We start from the raw sequence: 18,202 nt of genomic DNA on the forward strand, positions 1-18,202 counted from the left end.
CCTCCTCCCTCTCTCCCTCTCCCGCTCTCTCTCTCTATCGTTCCGTTCCTGCTCCCAGCTGTTTCTCATTCTCCTAACGACCTCATTTACTCTTTCACACCTGTCCCCTATTTTGCCCTCTGATTAGAGTCCCTATTTCTCCCTCTGTTTTCCGCTTCTGTCCTGGTCGGATTCTTGTTTGATGTTTGCTGTTCCTGTGTCCTTGTTCCGCCCTGTCGTGTTTTTGCCTTCTTCAGATGCTGCGTGTGAGCAGGTGTCTATGTCAGCTACGGCCTGTGCCTTCCTGAAGCGACCTGCAGTCTGTGGTCGCGTCTCCTGTCGTTCCTCTCTACTGACGAGAGGATTTCAGTTTCCTGTTTTGGATTTACCTTTGATATATCCAGGAGAATCATTGTTTGTTTGATACTGGAATAAAGACTCTGTTACTATTACGTCGCTTTTGGGTCCTCATTCATCAGCATAACAGAAGAATCCGACCAAGATGGACCCAGCGACTATGGATTCTCTCAACACTGCCGTCGAGTTCCAGGGAGCAATGCTCGGCAGACACGAGCAGGAATTGTTTGCTGCTCGTCATGCCGTTGAGACCCTGGCCGCTCAGGTCTCCGATCTCTCTGGACAGTTTCAGAGTCTTCATCTCGTGCCACCAGCTACTTCCTGGTCTTCCGAGTCTCCGGAACCTAGGGTTAATAACCCACCATGTTACTCTGGGCAGCCCACTGAGTGTCGCTCCTTTCTCACCCAGTGTGATATTGTGTTCTCTCTCCAGCCCAACACGTACTCAAGAGAGAGAGCTCGGATCGCTTACGTCATATCACTCCTTACTGGTCGGGCTCGGGAGTGGGGCACAGCTATCTGGGAGGCAAGGGCTGAGTGTTCTAACGATTATCAGAACTTTAAAGAGGAGATGATACGGGTTTTTGATCGTTCAGTTTTTGGGAAGGAGGCTTCCAGGGCCCTGGCTTCCCTATGTCAAGGTGATCGATCCATAACGGATTACTCTATAGAGTTTCGCACTCTTGCTGCCTCCAGTGACTGGAACGAGCCGGCGTTGCTCGCTCGTTTTCTGGAGGGACTTCACGCTGAGGTTAAGGATGAGATTCTCTCCCGGGAGGTTCCTTCCAGCGTGGACTCTTTGATTGCACTCGCCATCCGCATAGAACGACGGGTAGATCTTCGTCACCGAGCTCGTGGAAGAGAGCTCGCGTTAACGGTGTTTCCCCTCTCCGCATCTCAACCATCTCCTCCCACCGGCTCAGAGACTGAGCCCATGCAGCTGGGAGGTATTCGCATCTCGACTAAGGAGAGGGAACGGAGAATCACCAACCGCCTTTGCCTCTATTGCGGTTCTGCTGGACATTTTGTCATGTCATGTCCAGTAAAAGCCAGAGCTCATCAGTAAGCGGAGGGCTACTGGTGAGCGCTACTACTCAGGTCTCTCCATCAAGATCCTGTACTACCTTGTCGGTCCATCTACGCTGGACCGGTTCGGCTGCTTCCTGCAGTGCCTTGATAGACTCTGGGGCTGAGGGTTGTTTTATGGACGAAGCATGGGCTCGGAAACATGACATTCCTCTCAGACAGTTAGGGAAGCCCACGCCCATGTTCGCCTTAGATGGTAGTCTTCTCCCCAGTATCAGATGTGAGACACTACCTTTAACCCTCACAGTATCTGGTAACCACAGTGAGACCATTTCCTTTTTGATTTTTCGTTCACCTTTTACACCTGTTGTTTTGGGTCATCCCTGGCTAGTATGTCATAATCCTTCTATTAATTGGTCTAGTAATTCTATCCTATCCTGGAACGTTTCTTGTCATGTGAAGTGTTTAATGTCTGCTATCCCTCCTGTGTCTTCTGTCCCCTCTACTCAGGAGGAACCTGGTGATTTGACAGGAGTGCCGGAGGAATATCATGATCTGCGCACGGTCTTCAGTCGGTCCAGAGCCAGCTCCCTTCCTCCTCACCGGTCGTATGATTGTTGTATTGATCTCCTTCCGGGGACCACTCCCCCTCGGGGTAGACTATACTCTCTGTCGGCTCCCGAACGTAAGGCTCTCGAGGATTATCTGTCTGTTTCTCTCGACGCCGGTACCGTGGTGCCTTCTTCCTCTCCCGCCGGAGCGGGATTTTTCTTTGTTAAGAAGAAGGACGGTACTCTGCGCCCCTGCGTGGATTATCGAGGGCTGAATGACATAACGGTTAAGAATCGTTATCCGCTTCCCCTTATGTCGTCAGCCTTCGAGATTTTGCAGGGAGCCAGGTTCTTTACTAAGTTGGACCTTCGTAACGCTTACCATCTCGTACGCATCAGAGAGGGGGACGAGTGGAAAACGGCGTTTAACACTCCGTTAGGGCATTTTGAATACCGGGTTCTGCCGTTCGGTCTCGCTAATGCTCCAGCTGTCTTTCAGGCATTAGTTAATGATGTACTGAGAGACATGCTGAACATTTTTGTTTTCGTTTACCTTGACGATATCCTGATTTTTTCACCGTCACTCGAGATTCATGTTCAGCACGTTCGACGTGTACTCCAGCGCCTTTTAGAGAATTGTCTCTACGTGAAGGCTGAGAAGTGCGCCTTTCATGTCTCCTCTGTCACATTTCTCGGTTCTGTTATTTCCGCTGAAGGCATTCAGATGGATCCCGCTAAGGTCCAGGCTGTCAGCGATTGGCCCGTTCCTAAGTCACGTGTCGAGTTGCAGCGCTTTCTCGGTTTCGCTAATTTCTATCGGCGTTTCATTCGTAATTTCGGTCAAGTGGCTGCCCCTCTCACAGCTCTGACTTCTGTCAAGACTTGCTTTAAGTGGTCCGGTTCCGCCCAGGGAGCTTTTGATCTCCTCAAGAAGCGTTTTACATCCGCCCCTATCCTTGTTACTCCTGACGTCACTAAACAATTCATTGTCGAGGTTGACGCTTCAGAGGTGGGCGTGGGAGCCATTCTGTCTCAGCGCTTCCAGTCTGACGATAAGGTCCATCCTTGCGCTTACTTTTCTCATCGCCTGTCGCCATCGGAACGCAACTATGATGTGGGTAACCGCGAACTGCTCGCCATCCGCTTAGCCATAGGCGAATGGCGACAGTGGTTGGAGGGGGCGACCGTTCCTTTTGTCGTTTGGACTGACCATAAGAACCTTGAGTACATCCGTTCTGCCAAACGACTTAATGCACGTCAGGCTCGTTGGGCGTTGTTTTTCGCTCGTTTCGAGTTCGTGATTTCCTATCGTCCGGGAAATAAGAACACCAAGCCTGATGCCTTATCCCGTCTCTTTAGTTCTTCTGTGGCTTCTACCGACCCCGAGGGGATTCTCCCTGAAGGGCGTGTTGTCGGGTTGACTGTCTGGGGAATTGAGAGACAGGTAAAGCAAGCACTCACTCACACTGCGTCGCCGCGCGCTTGTCCTAGTAACCTTCTGTTCGTTCCTGTCTCTACTCGTCTGGCTGTTCTTCAGTGGGCTCACTCTGCCAAGTTAGCTGGCCATCCCGGCGTTCGGGGTACGCTTGCTTCTATTCGCCAGCGGTTTTGGTGGCCTACTCAGGAGCGGGACACGCGCCGTTTCGTGGCTGCTTGTTCGGACTGCGCGCAGACTAAGTCAGGTAACTCTCCTCCTGCCGGTCGTCTCAGACCGCTTCCCATTCCTTCTCGACCATGGTCTCACATCGCCTTAGACTTTATTACCGGTCTGCCTTCGTCTGCGGGGAAGACTGTGATTCTTACGGTTATCGATAGGTTCTCTAAGGCGGCACATTTCATTCCCCTCGCTAAGCTTCCTTCCGCTAAGGAGACGGCACAAATCATCATTGAGAATGTGTTCAGAATTCATGGCCTCCCGTTAGACGCCGTTTCAGACAGAGGTCCGCAATTCACGTCACAGTTTTGGAGGGAGTTCTGTCGTTTGATTGGTGCTTCCGTCAGTCTCTCTTCCGGGTTTCATCCCCAGTCTAACGGTCAAGCAGAAAGGGCCAATCAGTCGATTGGTCGCATATTACGCAGCCTTTCGTTTCGAAACCCTGCGTCTTGGGCAGAACAGCTCCCCTGGGCTGAGTACGCTCACAACTCGCTTCCTTCGTCTGCTACCGGGCTATCTCCGTTTCAGAGTAGTCTTGGGTACCAGCCTCCTCTGTTCTCGTCCCAGCTCGCCGAGTCCAGCGTTCCCTCCGCTCAGGCTTTTGTCCAACGTTGTGAGCGCACCTGGAGGAGGGTCAGGTCTGCACTTTGCCGTTACAGGGCGCAGACTGTGAGAGCCGCCAATAAACGTAGGATTAGGAGTCCTAGGTATTGTCGCGGTCAGAGAGTGTGGCTTTCCACTCGTAACCTTCCCCTTACGACAGCTTCTCGCAAGTTGACTCCGCGGTTCATTGGTCCGTTCCGTGTCTCTCAGGTCGTCAATCCTGTCGCTGTGCGACTGCTTCTTCCGCGACATCTTCGTCGCGTCCACCCTGTCTTCCATGTCTCTTGTGTCAAGCCTTTTCTTCGCGCCCCCGTTCGTCTTCCCTCCCCCCCCCCCCGTCCTTGTCGAGGGCGCTCCTATTTACAAGGTACGAAAGATCATGGACATGCGTTCTCGGGGACGTGGTCACCAGTACTTAGTGGATTGGGAGGGTTACGGTCCTGAGGAGAGGAGTTGGGTTCCATCTCGGGACGTGCTGGACCGTTCGTTGATTGATGATTTCCTTCGTTGCCGCCAGGGTTCCTCCTCGAGTGCGCCAGGAGGCGCTCGGTGAGTGGGGGGGTACTGTCATGTTTTGTCTTTGATCTTCATGTCTTGTCCCTGTGCTTCCCTCTGCTGGTCTTATTAGGTTCTTTCCCTCTTTCTCTCTCTCTCTCTCCTCCTCCCTCTCTCCCTCTCCCGCTCTCTCTCTCTATCGTTCCGTTCCTGCTCCCAGCTGTTTCTCATTCTCCTAACGACCTCATTTACTCTTTCACACCTGTCCCCTATTTTGCCCTCTGATTAGAGTCCCTATTTCTCCCTCTGTTTTCCGCTTCTGTCCTGGTCGGATTCTTGTTTGATGTTTGCTGTTCCTGTGTCCTTGTTCCGCCCTGTCGTGTTTTTGCCTTCTTCAGATGCTGCGTGTGAGCAGGTGTCTATGTCAGCTACGGCCTGTGCCTTCCTGAAGCGACCTGCAGTCTGTGGTCGCGTCTCCTGTCGTTCCTCTCTACTGACGAGAGGATTTCAGTTTCCTGTTTTGGATTTACCTTTGATATATCCAGGAGAATCATTGTTTGTTTGATACTGGAATAAAGACTCTGTTACTATTACGTCGCTTTTGGGTCCTCATTCATCAGCATAACATACTGTGCCTTCTGTTTACTTAGTTTTTATCTTCACTATATAGAAATAGTGCTTGTGTTCAATTAGTTATATGTGAAGATTTATAGAAAAGCTATATTTTGTATTGTATTGTTACAATCAGTAACCGGGCTTGAATTGTGTTTATTTTCCTCATCTATGAGAACTTTGTAATTTTTAAAATAACCATGGTGTAATCTTTGTGTCTCTGAACAACTGGTTATCAATATATAGTTTATCAACGACGAGAGCTACTCGTTTCGCTTTTAATCTATTTTCTTTGAAAATTGGATACAGAACTTTGCGCCGTTCTGCAATTTCTTTCGGAAACTGATCATTCATGCCAATTTTGGTCCCAGCAAGTCTTTTACCCAGGCTTTTAACCATTATTTTATCTTTAAATGAAGCAAATTTGGCAACGATTGGGCGTTCGTACCTCTGCCCTCTCTGTCCGAGGCGGTGTACACGTTCAAGTTGGATCTTATCGATAACTTCGCGCGGTATCTGAAGCGCTGCAAAAAGGAACTCTCTAACTACAGATTCAGGAACCTCTCCTTCTTTCTCTTGGATACCTGTAAGTACCAAATTCTCTCTCATGGATCTAGTTTGTATGTCCAGTAAGCATTCCTTCAGAACGTTGTTCTCCTTTTTAAATTCATTCATTTCGGTTTCAATCTTATTGACCGTCCCTTTTAGCGCGTGTGTTTCCTTCTCCAAAGCCGCAGCTTTTTCATCACTCATCTCTAGGCTTGCCTTCAACTCTTTTATATCTTTACTAACTAATTCAAGTATACCCAGTTTGTCATTTATTGATTTTAACAGATCGGTTTCGACCTTTACCATTGCCGGTGTTGAGAATATTAGATCATCCGTGTCGGTTGAGGAGTCACGTTTTCGTTTTTGATTCGGTTCCCCTGTCTTATTCTCCGTCATGTTTGGGTGTTGCTTGTTTTCGTAATATTTGTCGATAAATGTCTCTAGTCTTAGGATTTGTTTTGTGTTATTATCCAGATTGAAGGTTATCACCCACCAGATTATTTAGTGGTAATATTTTAGTCTAATTTAGCAGATATTTCGAATATTATGTTTTATCTTGAGGTGCTCTACATAACTTCGTTCAGTCCGCCATTACCTTTACGTTACCTTTACGTCCGCCGTCTACGTCCTACGTCCTACCTACCTACCTCTACCTACGGGGTGAGATCTTGCGTGGAGCCCCAGATCGAGGGAGATTATCAGTGGTCTTGTATGTCTTCCATTTCCTAATAATTGCTCCCACAGTTGATTTCTTCAAACCAAGCTGCTTACCTATTGCAGATTCAGTCTTCCCAGCCTGGTGCAGGTCTACAATTTTGTTTCTGGTGTCCTTTGACAGCTCTTTGGTCTTGGCCATAGTGGAGTTTGGAGTGTGACTGTTTGAGGTTGTGGACAGGTGTCTTTTATACTGATAACAAGTTCAAACAGGTGCCAGTAATACAGGTAACGAGTGGAGGACAGAGGAGCCTCTTAAAGAAGAAGTTACAGGTCTGTGAGAGCCAGAAATCTTGCTTGTTTGTAGGTAACCAAATACTTATTTTCCACCATAATTTGCAATTAAATTCATAAAAAATCCTACAATGTGATTTTCTGGATTTTTTTTCTCATTTTGTCTGTCATAGTTGAAGTGTACCTATGATGAAAATTACAGGCCTCTCTCATCTTTTTAAGTGGGAGAACTTGCACAATTGGTGGCTGACTAAATACTTTTTTGCCCCACTGTACATGTGATTTTTTAAATATTTTTTTAAAATCACCAGCAATTCAGCTTAAAAAATATTTATTTAGGAAATCTGTTCCCAAGTATGCCCACAAATAAAAAGAGGGACATATGTGATTGTGTCTCAATGCAATCAAGGAATGAAACAATTGTTATTTTCAAATGCAATTTCTTTTTGGGCATAATTGTGGTCATTTGCAGTGTACAAATGATTTTAGTTATGTTCCAGCCCCTGGATTGCCTTCTCAAGCGCATCAGCGATATTGGACTCACCTGGACTCACTCATCTGTTTATTTCCTCCCCTATATTTGTCAGTTCCCCAGCTCTGTTCCCTGCTGCTGCATTAATAGTTTTTTGATTGTGTTACCTGTTTGCTGACGCTGTTCCTGTCTCGTTCCATGTCCGTTATTTATTAAATGTTTCACTCCCCGTACCTGCTTCGTCTCTCCAGCATCATTCCATGTGACAGAATGCAGAAGCCATCACACGAAGTATCTGGGAGTTGGTAGTTCTGGTTGGTATGGTGACATCGTCTCTGGGTCGCCACCGATGGAACCGGGGGTGCCTAGCCAGCTCTTCGGGCTTCCACGCCCTAGCAGGCTTGAGAGGTTTCATTGCTGGATTGGCTCGGATGGCGCCCATCCCATGTCGGGCCTCAGCCGCATCATCAGTTTTTGTTGGCCCAGCCGGTCCAGGAGTTTTTTTGTTTTGTTGGTTACATCGGGGTGGATTCCGCCGCCGATGGAACCGGGGGTGCCTATGCAAGCCCGTCGGGCTTTCACGCCTGGCTGGCTCGAGAGGTTTCCTTGCCTCGGTTGGCTCAGCGGCTTCCCATCCCACGTCAGACTCCACCGGATCTTCGGGCTCCCTCTCTGCAGCGGATTCGACAGGCGTCTTGCCTCAGCCGGATCGTCAGGCTTCCATGCCTCAGCCGGCTCGCCAGGTTCTCACACTACTGACAATTTGTTGGGCTTCCACGCCCCAACCGGCTTGCGCCCCTAGAGGGGCGGGGGGGGGGGGGGTGGTACTGTCACGTCTGCTCCCACTCTTCCCGACTCCTGGCGCTTGAGGGCGCCAGGCTGCCCTGCATCACGCACTCCTATCATCCATTAAGCACACCTACCTTCCCTCGTCACGCACATCAGCGATATTGGACTCACCTGGACTCATCACCTGTTATTTCCTCCCCTATATTTGTCAGTTCCCCAGCTCTGCTCCCCGCTTCCGCATTGATTGTCTTTTGTTTGTGTTACCTGTTTGCTGACGCTGTTCCTGTCTCGTTCCATGTTCATTATTTATTAAATGTTTTACTCCCCGTACCTGCTTCGTCTCTCCAGCATCATGCCATGTGACACCTGCGGCTGAATCTAGTTGCCTATCCCTGATGTGGAGTTACATAAGCGAGTGATGAAGACAAATGGAAGTCAGTAGAAGATCCAGAGATGACTGGGCCTTGAGAGTGATGACTAACCAGGCTTTTAAATATGATGACTAGAATGATGGGGCTTTGAGTATGAATAATAGGCTGATGACTAGGCTTTGGGTAGGCTTTATCATGGGCCACTTAGGGACACTAGAGTATTAGAAAGTTAGAGAGACCAGAGGCCTGGGAATAGAGAGCGAGACCAGAGAGACCAGAGGCCTGGGAAAAGAGACCGAGACTAGCCTGTTATGGCTAGACGTTCCGCTAGCGGAACCCCTCGACAACATCCGGTGAAATGGCAGAGCGCCAAATTCAAATTAAATTACTATAAATATTAAACGTTCATGAAATCACACTTGCAATACACCAAATGAAAGCTACACTTGTTGTTAATCCAGCCAACGTGTCAGATTTCAAAACGCTTTACGGCGAAAGCAAATCATGCGATTATCTGAGGATAGCACCCCACCAAACAAACACATGACATTCATATTTCAACCCGCCAGGCGTGACACAAAACGCAGAAATAACGATATAATTCATGCCTTACCTTTGAAGATCTTCTTTTGTTGGCACTCCAATATGTCCAATAAACATCACAAACAGTCCTTTTGTTCGATAAATTCCATCGTTATATCTCCAAAATGTTCATTTATTTGGCGCGTTTGATCCAGAAAAACACCGGTTCCAACTCGCGCAACATGACTACAAAATATCTAATAAGTTACCTGTAAACTTGTTCCAAACATTTCAAACAACTTTCCAAATACAACTTTAGGTATTTTTTTACGTAAATAATCGATAAAATTTAAGACGGGATAAACTGTAATACCGGACAAAAACAAAGTGGAGCGAGCTTTCAGGTCGTGCGCCCCTAACAAACAATACACTAGACTCGACCCTCGTTCTGAACATCCCTACTTCTTCTTTTCTCAAAGGAAAAACATCAACCAATTTCTAAAGACTGTTGACATCGAGTGGAAGCGATAGGAACTGCAAGCAAGTGCCACAGAAATCTAGATCCACATAGAATTCACATTAACTTCTCTAGGGTAGGGGGCAGCATTTTCACTTTTGGATGAAAAACATACCCAAATTCAACTGCCAGTTACTCATCGCCAGGAGATAAGATATGCATATTATTAGTAGGTTTGGATAGAAAACACTCTGAAGTTTCTAAAACTGTTTGAATCATGTCTGTGAGTATAACAGAACGTATTTAGCAGGCGAAACCCCGAGGAAAAACCATTCAGATTTTTTTTTTTTTGAGGTCACTGTCTTTTCAATGAGGTTTCATTGGGAAACCAGATTTCTAAGCAACTTGCTTGCAGTTCCTACGGCTTCCACTGGATGTCAACAGTCGTGAGAAATAGGTTGAGGTTATTCCTTTGTGTAATGAAGAAATACGGCCATCTTGAAGTCGAGGCACTCCTGGTGTCCTAGACATGCGTTTCAATCAAACAGAAGGCATGCTACATATCGTTTTAATCCTGTATTGAACACATATCATTCCGTCTTCAATTTTATCGATTATTAACGTTAAAAAATACATTACATAAGTAGTTTGACATTTTTTGGCAAAGTTTACAGGTAACCTTTGATATATTTTGTCGTCATGTTTGAGCAAGTTGGAACCGGTGTTTTTCTGGATCAAACGCGCCAAATAACTAGACATTTTGGACATATATCGACGGAATTAATCGAACAAAAGGACCATTTGTGATGTTTATGGGACATATTGGAGTGCCAACAACAGAAGCTCGTCAAAGGTAAGGCATGAATTATATTTTTATTCTGCGTTTTGTGTCGCTCCTGCAGGGTTGAAATGTTTTCTCTCTTTTGTTTACAATGGTGCTATGCTCAGATAATAGCAACGTATGCTTTCCTATTTGAATTCTGACCTGTTGGCTGGATTCACAACCAGTGTAGCTTTAATTTGATATCTTTCATGTGTGATTTAATGAAAGTTTGATTTTATAGTAATTTTCATAGTCATTCATTTTAATATGGCGCTATGCATTTTCTCAGGCTTTTTGCCAAGTGATACAGTAGCGTCTTGCCTAATCTCAGATTTTGGGATATAAATATGAACTTTACCGAACATAAAATACATGTATTGTGTAACATGAAGTCCTATGTAACATGAAGTCCTATAATCCTCTGATGAAGATTATCAAAGGTTAGTGATTCATTTTATCTCTATTTCTGCTTTTTGTTAATGCTCTCTTTAGCTGGAAAAATGGCTGTCTATTTCTGTGACTTGGCTCATACCTTACATAATCGTTTGGTGTGCTTTCTTCGTAAAACCTTTTTGAAATCAGACACTTTGGCTGGATTTACAACAAGTGTAGCTTTAAAATGGTGTAAAATACTTGTATGTTTGAGGAATTTAAATTATGGGATTTCTGTTGTTTTGAATGTGGCGCCCTGCAGTATCACTGGCTGTTGATGAGGTGGGACGCTAACGTCCCACATACCCTAGAGAGGTTAAAAAGAGAGTGACCTAAAACAAAAAATCCTGGATGGATTTTTCTCAGGTTTTCGCTTGCCATATCAGTTCTGTTATACTCACAGACATTATTCAAACAGTTTTAGAAACTTTAACTTGTTTTCTATCTACATCTACCAATTATATGCATATCCCAGCTTCTGGGCCTGAGTAGCAGGCAGTTTACTTTGTGCATGCTTTTCATCCAGACGTGAAAATACTGCCCACTAGCCCGAAGAGGCTAAAGAGACCAGAGGCCTGGGAATAGAGACCGAGACCAAAGAGACCAGAGGCCTGGGAATACAGAGCGAAACCAGAGGCCTGGGAATAGAGACCGAGACCAGAGAGACCAGAGGCCTGGGAATAAAGAGCGAGACCAGAGAGACAAGAGGCCTGGGAATAAAGAGAGGGCACAATGAGGACACACAGAGCAGCCCTGTCCTGTGGGACTCTCCACTCAGCTGGGGTGCCACAGGTCTGCGATTTTGTGTGTGCGTGTGTGTGTGTGTGTGCGTGTGTGTGTGTGTGTGTGTGGGCATGCAGGCATGCAGGCAGGCAGTAGAGGTTCCCAGTCCAGGACTGAAGGGCTCTATTGAGACGGTCTCTCTCTCTCCTCCTCTTCCTTCATTACCATTCAGACGGGACCAGCTAACCACACTCTGCCATGACGGCTGAAATATTTACCACTTTCTGTTTACCCCCGACTACCCTGACTGACAAGACCACACACCCCCAAGTTCACACCTTCTCTTCCCCTTTAAACTCCATCCTTCTCTTTTTTATTTCCTGTCGTTTTAACTTGCTGATGGCTCTGTCTGTCTGTCTCCCGCCAACAGCGGCGTCTTCCTGGAGCGCCTCATGCTCATTGTGTCGATAATGGGGTCTTTGAGTGACAGATTTTAATCCTGCCCTCCTCTAATTATATTTTCTCTCCCCCCAGTGTGTCGCCCGCTATCAAAATGTCACAGGCAGATTTACAAGTGCTGAGCTGCCAAACAAAGCTTATTTTAGTCCAGGGATCCCAGGGAGGGCCTGATATCCATATACAGTATACTACAAATCAATGGCAGAACATTTACGACTGTCACCTGCAGCCTAACGATTGCAAACGGCTCACACACACACAAACAAATAAATGAGCTCTTAACTAAAATAACTCACAGTGTGTCCGCATTTGCATGTGCGCGCATGCGTGTGCATGTGTGCGCGCATGTGTGTGTGCGTACGTGTGATAGGAGAGTAAATAGAGAACATAGCCTACCTCATCTTCTTTCCTATCTTCCTCTGTCCTACTCTTTTAAGGCTTAGAACATGAGCTCTGGACAACCAATTCCCTAGACTTCCTTTCCCTCTCTTTCTCTCTCTCCCTCTCCTTCTCTCCCTTTCTTTCTCTCTCCCCATTCCCTCTCCCTCTCTTTCTCCATCTCTTTCTCTCTCTCCATTTCCCTCTCCCTTTCCCTTTCCCTCCCTCTCTCTCTCTCTCTTTCTCTCCCTCCCTCTCCTTCTCTCCCTCTCTTTCTCTTTCTCCCATTCCCTCTCTCCCATTCCCTCTCCATTTCCCTCTCTATCTGTCTTTCTCTATCCATCTCACTCCATCCCTCTGTCTCTCTTTTACCATGCCAGAAGGATTTAGTGTGATATTTCTCATCATCAAACTAAAAAAAATATGACATGGCTTTGGGGCACAATTACCCAAGTTAACAACTATTACTAAAGCTTCATCACAGTCCTCTCCCCAAGGGTTAGAACATAGATCCTGTACGGCTATACAGGCCCTTTGTGTTATATGCTTCTGATATCCCTGATTCCATATGTACCCAAAGGCTATGCACATCTACTCATACATACTGAAATACAATGTGCATCTTCCTGCACTGGGAATGGAATAGAAATCTTCCTGGCTTCATCCATATGTACCAAAATAAAATATATATTCCATTTGTATCCAGCGGCAATGTACTTCTGTCTCTTATTCCATACAACCCCAGGGAGCTGGATGGTCATGTGGGAATGATATGGGATGGTCCGCACAGTAGTGGTGTAAGTGTGTGTGGAGAGGGTGGTAGCACTAACACACACACACCTAGCTCTGGGGTGTATTTGTGGTGCCAGCTCTGGCCCTGGCAGAGCTCCATGGTGAATATGGCTGATTACACTGCCTTGACAAGCCTGGTGAGAGGGTACCCACTGTATGTGTTTGTGTGTGTGTGTGTGTGTGTGTGTGTGTGTGTGTGTGTGTGTGTGTGTGTGTGTGTGTGTGTGTGTGTGTGTGTGTGTGTGTGTGTGTGTGTGTGTGTGTGTGTGTGTGTGTGTGTGTGTGTGTGTGTGTGTGTGTGTGTGTGTGTGTGTGCGTTCCCACTGCCAGACAGAGACCTTTACCACTCTGCATCACCACACCCTGACCCCACTGCCACTAAACAACACCATGTACAGGACTAGCTGTCCTTCAAACTAAACCTTCCAGTTATACCCCTCTATTACTCTGGCAATCTAATATAATAGCAAGTTTGTCATAGCAGCATGGGACGCATTGCTTTTCCCAAAACACAAGTACTGAATGCAATAGATGACAGAAAACTGAAAATATGCATCAGGAGCGTATGCAAATTACATTCAATTTAGTTTTTTGTGCGGATAACAGACCAGTTATTGACTCTGTACACCACATGGCTGTGCAGATAACATTGAATGAATGATCCAGTGACACTATCAGTCTGCCCACCTCCCTCTCCCTCTATCCATCTCACTCACCCATCCCTCTTTCCATCCCTCCACATCTACTTCTTTACTTACACCCCTCTGCAACCATCACTCCACTACCCCCTATATCCACATGATCCAATCATCCCACAGAGGAATTCTCAACCTCAGTATCCTCAGACCACTGCCAATAATCCAGAGAGTGTCTGAGGAAAGTTAGGGAGATAGAGAGGGAGGGACAGATAAGAGGGACAAGCACACTGTCTGAGCAGTGACAGAGGCTATCACTGTCAAACACTCCACACTGACCCAGCCCATCCATCAATACCGTCCTCCACAGAGATACAGAGAGGGGCACGGAGGGATGGGGGGAGAAGAGGGGAGAGGAGGAGAGGAGACACTACATCTCTAATGATTTACCAAACCCACAAAGGCAATGTCCTAAATGCCACACAACCCTATTTACTATATAGGGAGAATGAAGAGCACCCAAACTACACAACATGCCCAGTAGGCCTACACCCACAGTGTACAGTCCACACTCTCAGCTGCAGCTAGCGTCGTCTAAAACAAAACAAACATGTTGGACTAAATGGAACGGAACGTTTGAGGTCACAGACACACATGCTTCACTTCACAAGAACTCTTCTATAGTAGCTGACTATGGCAGACTGGACAGTCAGCACTTCTGAACCAGATGTTGTCACTCTTCTGTTGTAGAGACAAATGCAGTATGTAGTAAACTACTGGAAGACAAATGACTAACAGATGTACTCTGGATCCGATATGGCCGTTTGTTTTGGACTGCTTTTTATTCCTTTTTTTATGATGACTGACAATTCTTCCGCAGCTGAGCGCTAGCTAACATCTGTTCGGAAACTCTAGAATAGGATAGTGGGGATGGGAAATGCATGGGTCTATGATTATAGGAGATTACTGCAAGACTTTCAGTGTAACTTGCATAAACTTGCATAAACACATGTAGAATGAAAAGAAAAACCCGGCTGTGATCATCCAATGGTGCATACTCCAGATTATACAGACCAGACGCAACAATAGCAGCTAAGCATCTGATTTTTCTAAGCACAGCACATTTACACAGCATGATACCCATCTCGTAGAACAGTCGCCTGTAAAACCATGCAGAGCAGCACCTAACTTATTGACAACATTAAATTAACAAACAGATTCCCACTATGGGGATCAATAAAGTACTGTGTCCATTGAAACTGAAACTGTATATATTTATATATTTTCAGGATAGAATATAGAAGATCTACAGAGAATAAGGTCAAAGACAATACATGTGGCTGTCAGTGCCCCTCACTAATGTAGAGTGTATGATGCCCAAATGAACCCAAAATACAATAACAGCACCCAACCCTCAGGACAGCCCTGTCAAGAAATAAATATATATATATATACAGTGCATTCGGAAAGTATTCAGACTCCTTGACTTTTTCCCCCAAAAAGTACGTTACGTTGATTAAATAAATGTTTTCCCTCATCAATCTACACACAATACCCCACAATGACAAAGCAAAAACAGTTTTTTTTATTATTTGTTTTGGCAAAAACAGAACCTTATTAACATACCTTATTTACATCAGTATTCAGACGTAGAAGATCATAACATACTATGTCACACGATCAGACATTTATGCTAATTCAACTTTATCTGTATCAACTCTTTATTTCCCCCTAAAATCTTCTTCTTTTCCTTTCGTCTGTGTACTGCAATTCAGCTTTCAGCTGTAAAAGTGTACAAGCTCAAATAAACCTTAAAATATCCTCATCTTCTCTTTTCTGTTGCAACATGTGAAATTAAGTATGATTCTGAATGCTACCACTCAGTGTTATAATTCCAATATATACTAGCTTAACCCTCCTGCATTGTTCCAGTCGAATTGGACCGATTTACAAGTTTTCTCTCTGAAAAATGTAGTTCATTTAATATGATTGTCATAAGGTTCCATGACTTTGTCCACACAGGACATCTGAACACACCAATATATATTTAGGTGATTTTCATACAATTGAGACTACAATTAGTGTATAAAATTGAGTTCAGACACATGCCCATTCATCAGACGGACACACTTCCTCTCCCAGACCCCCACATGCATGTGTGTTTAGCACACACACACACACACACACACACACACACACACACACACACACACACACACACACACACACACACACACACACACACACGCACGCACACGCACACACACACACACACACACTCACTCCCCTTCTTGGCTTCCATGGCAACCCCCACGGGAACCTTTCTCCAATACAATTTTTCCCCCACAAACAATCCCTCTCACAAACAATCTCAACATTGTTTCAATAATATTTAGAACTTTTCTAGCAGCTCTGGTAAATGAAGCTTTTTTGAGGCCTTGCTCATAATTCATTCTGTGGCAGCACAATGACCAAACAACATACTGTATGTGAGGCTCTAGATCATATGTGAGGAGGAGAGAGGCCAGGAAACGGACGGTGAAGATGCATTAGAGGAGGAGGTGTCAGAAGTTAAGACAACACAGAATATGATCCAGACCAAGAGACAACCGATGTGGAACAATCCAGTGATGAGGAAGAGGGCCCTGCTGAGGTTGTTGTTACAATCCAGTGATGAGGAAGAGGGTCCTGCTGAGGTTGTTACATTCTGGTCAAATAATGGGAATTTGTCTTGGTCTTCATTCCCCCCCTGAGAGTAGAGGTCGGCTGTCGGCTGAAAATGTTATCAGGATGACACCAGGCCCAACGAGATACGCCATATCCCGGGTTGATGACATAAAATCCTGCCACTATTTAAATATTTTAAATGGTTTCAAATCAAATGTCCTTGTCAAACTTGGACACAAAGTAGTCTGTGATAAATAGCACAATATGTTTCATCTAAATATTTGTTATAGTCAAAATAATCCATACATTAACCTTTTTTTACTCAAAAAACGACTTGTATGAGCTCAGGTCAATGAGGCCTACAGGCCATAAATAGCAAATAGAAGTTCGAAACTTGTCCTGTTTACAAGAACTTAAGTTTATAAAAAGATCTAACACAACATTAGGTGATAATATATGGATTTTTATGGATTTATAATCAGCTATAATGGGGCGGTAATTTTAGACCGGGAGCACAGAATTAATTAACATGAAACGAACACAACAGGAGGGTTAAAACACCTGTAGCCTATAATAATACTCACTTTTAGGGTTGCAAAATTCCTGGAACTTTCAACAAATTCCCTGGTTTCCCAGAGATCCTGGTTGGAGGACTCCGGATTTCCTGGTTATTCCCTCCTGATACCGGGAAACCTCCATCTGGGATTTCTGGGGAAAAAAAGGAATTTAATGAAGGTTCTAGGAATTTTGCAACCCTACTCACTTTCAAGTCCATTATCAAATGAACCCTCCACTATATCAAAGTGAGGTAGACTACATGCCATCTTCCAAAATAAACAGATTATTTGATACTATACACAACAGCTTTCAGCATTTTTACATTTTTTTAATGATACAGCTTTCAGCATATTAATGAATTTTATTATTTTAATGATACCATGTTGCTCAGGCAACCAATTAGTGTGGAGAATGGAGGTAACTCTGACGAGTTCCTGTGTTTACGCTAGGCTAACTAACTCATAGAGGAATCAGAGGGGATTGAATGGAGACTCACTGAGATGTGGTTTCTGATACAGATGATGATCTAAGGGACTTGAGATCAAAGCACAACCATGCCTTGTTCTCATCAGGGAGTATACAGACAGACTGGGGAGAAATGATTGGATCCAACAACCTGTCTTTTATCATTGGGTTTTGTAAACAAAATGTAAGCTAATAAGAAGAAATATTTATTTTCAGAAAAAAACAGCAACCAACATGAACAAACAGAATTGCAATATGTACATTGAAATTTAAATTGAAATGTACCTCTAACATAGACACAGTAGCCACATATCCTGTAAAACCACAATTTGTGAAAAAGTTGTATCAAAAAAATGCATTCAGAATGAATCTTAAACAGTCCACATCAACATAAAGCTAAAATACAGAGAGCTGAATGTAAAAAACCCATCCAGTAGAAGCGACATTCTGGGCTGTTCTCTACCCCAACAGAAGGTCACAACCCCTGAAAGAAAACTGTGGAGGAAGCAGAAAGACAGCCATCTGTGAGTTCTACGCCAGAGCATCTGTGTACAGTATGTGTGTACAGTGTGTGTGCAGTGTGTGTGTGTGTGTGTTTGTGTGTGTGTGTGTGTGTGTGTGTGTGTGTGTGTGTGTGTGTGTGTGTGTGTGTGTGTGTGTGTGTGTGTGTGTGTGTGTGTGTGTGTGTGTGTGTGTGTGTGTGTGTGTGTGTGTGTGTGTGTGTGTGTGTGTACAGTGTGTGTGTGTGTGTACAGAGTGTGTGTGTGTGTGTGTGTGTGTGTGTGTGTGTGTGTGTGTGTGTGTGTGTGTGTGTGTGTGTGTGTGTGTGTGTGTGTGTGTGTGTGTGTGTGTGTGTGTACAGTGTGTGTGTGTGTGTACAGAGTG

At 45.1% G+C, this 18,202-nt stretch overlaps 1 protein-coding gene across 10 annotated transcripts in view; it reads right to left on the reverse strand.

Moving 5' to 3' along the window:
- Positions 1-18,202, reverse strand: part of LOC139564713 (adhesion G protein-coupled receptor B1-like) — a 147,560-nt gene that overhangs the window by 123,769 nt on the left and 5,589 nt on the right. For all 10 annotated transcript variants that reach the window (XM_071384493.1, XM_071384490.1, XM_071384497.1 and 7 more), the window contains exon 2: positions 16,879-17,002. The gene's annotated coding sequence lies outside the window, so the exon portion shown is untranslated. The remainder of the gene's footprint in view (positions 1-16,878; positions 17,003-18,202) is intronic.

Source organism: Salvelinus alpinus, chromosome 35 (assembly GCF_045679555.1).
Source record: "Salvelinus alpinus chromosome 35, SLU_Salpinus.1, whole genome shotgun sequence".
Taxonomy (NCBI): Eukaryota; Metazoa; Chordata; class Actinopteri; order Salmoniformes; family Salmonidae; genus Salvelinus; species Salvelinus alpinus.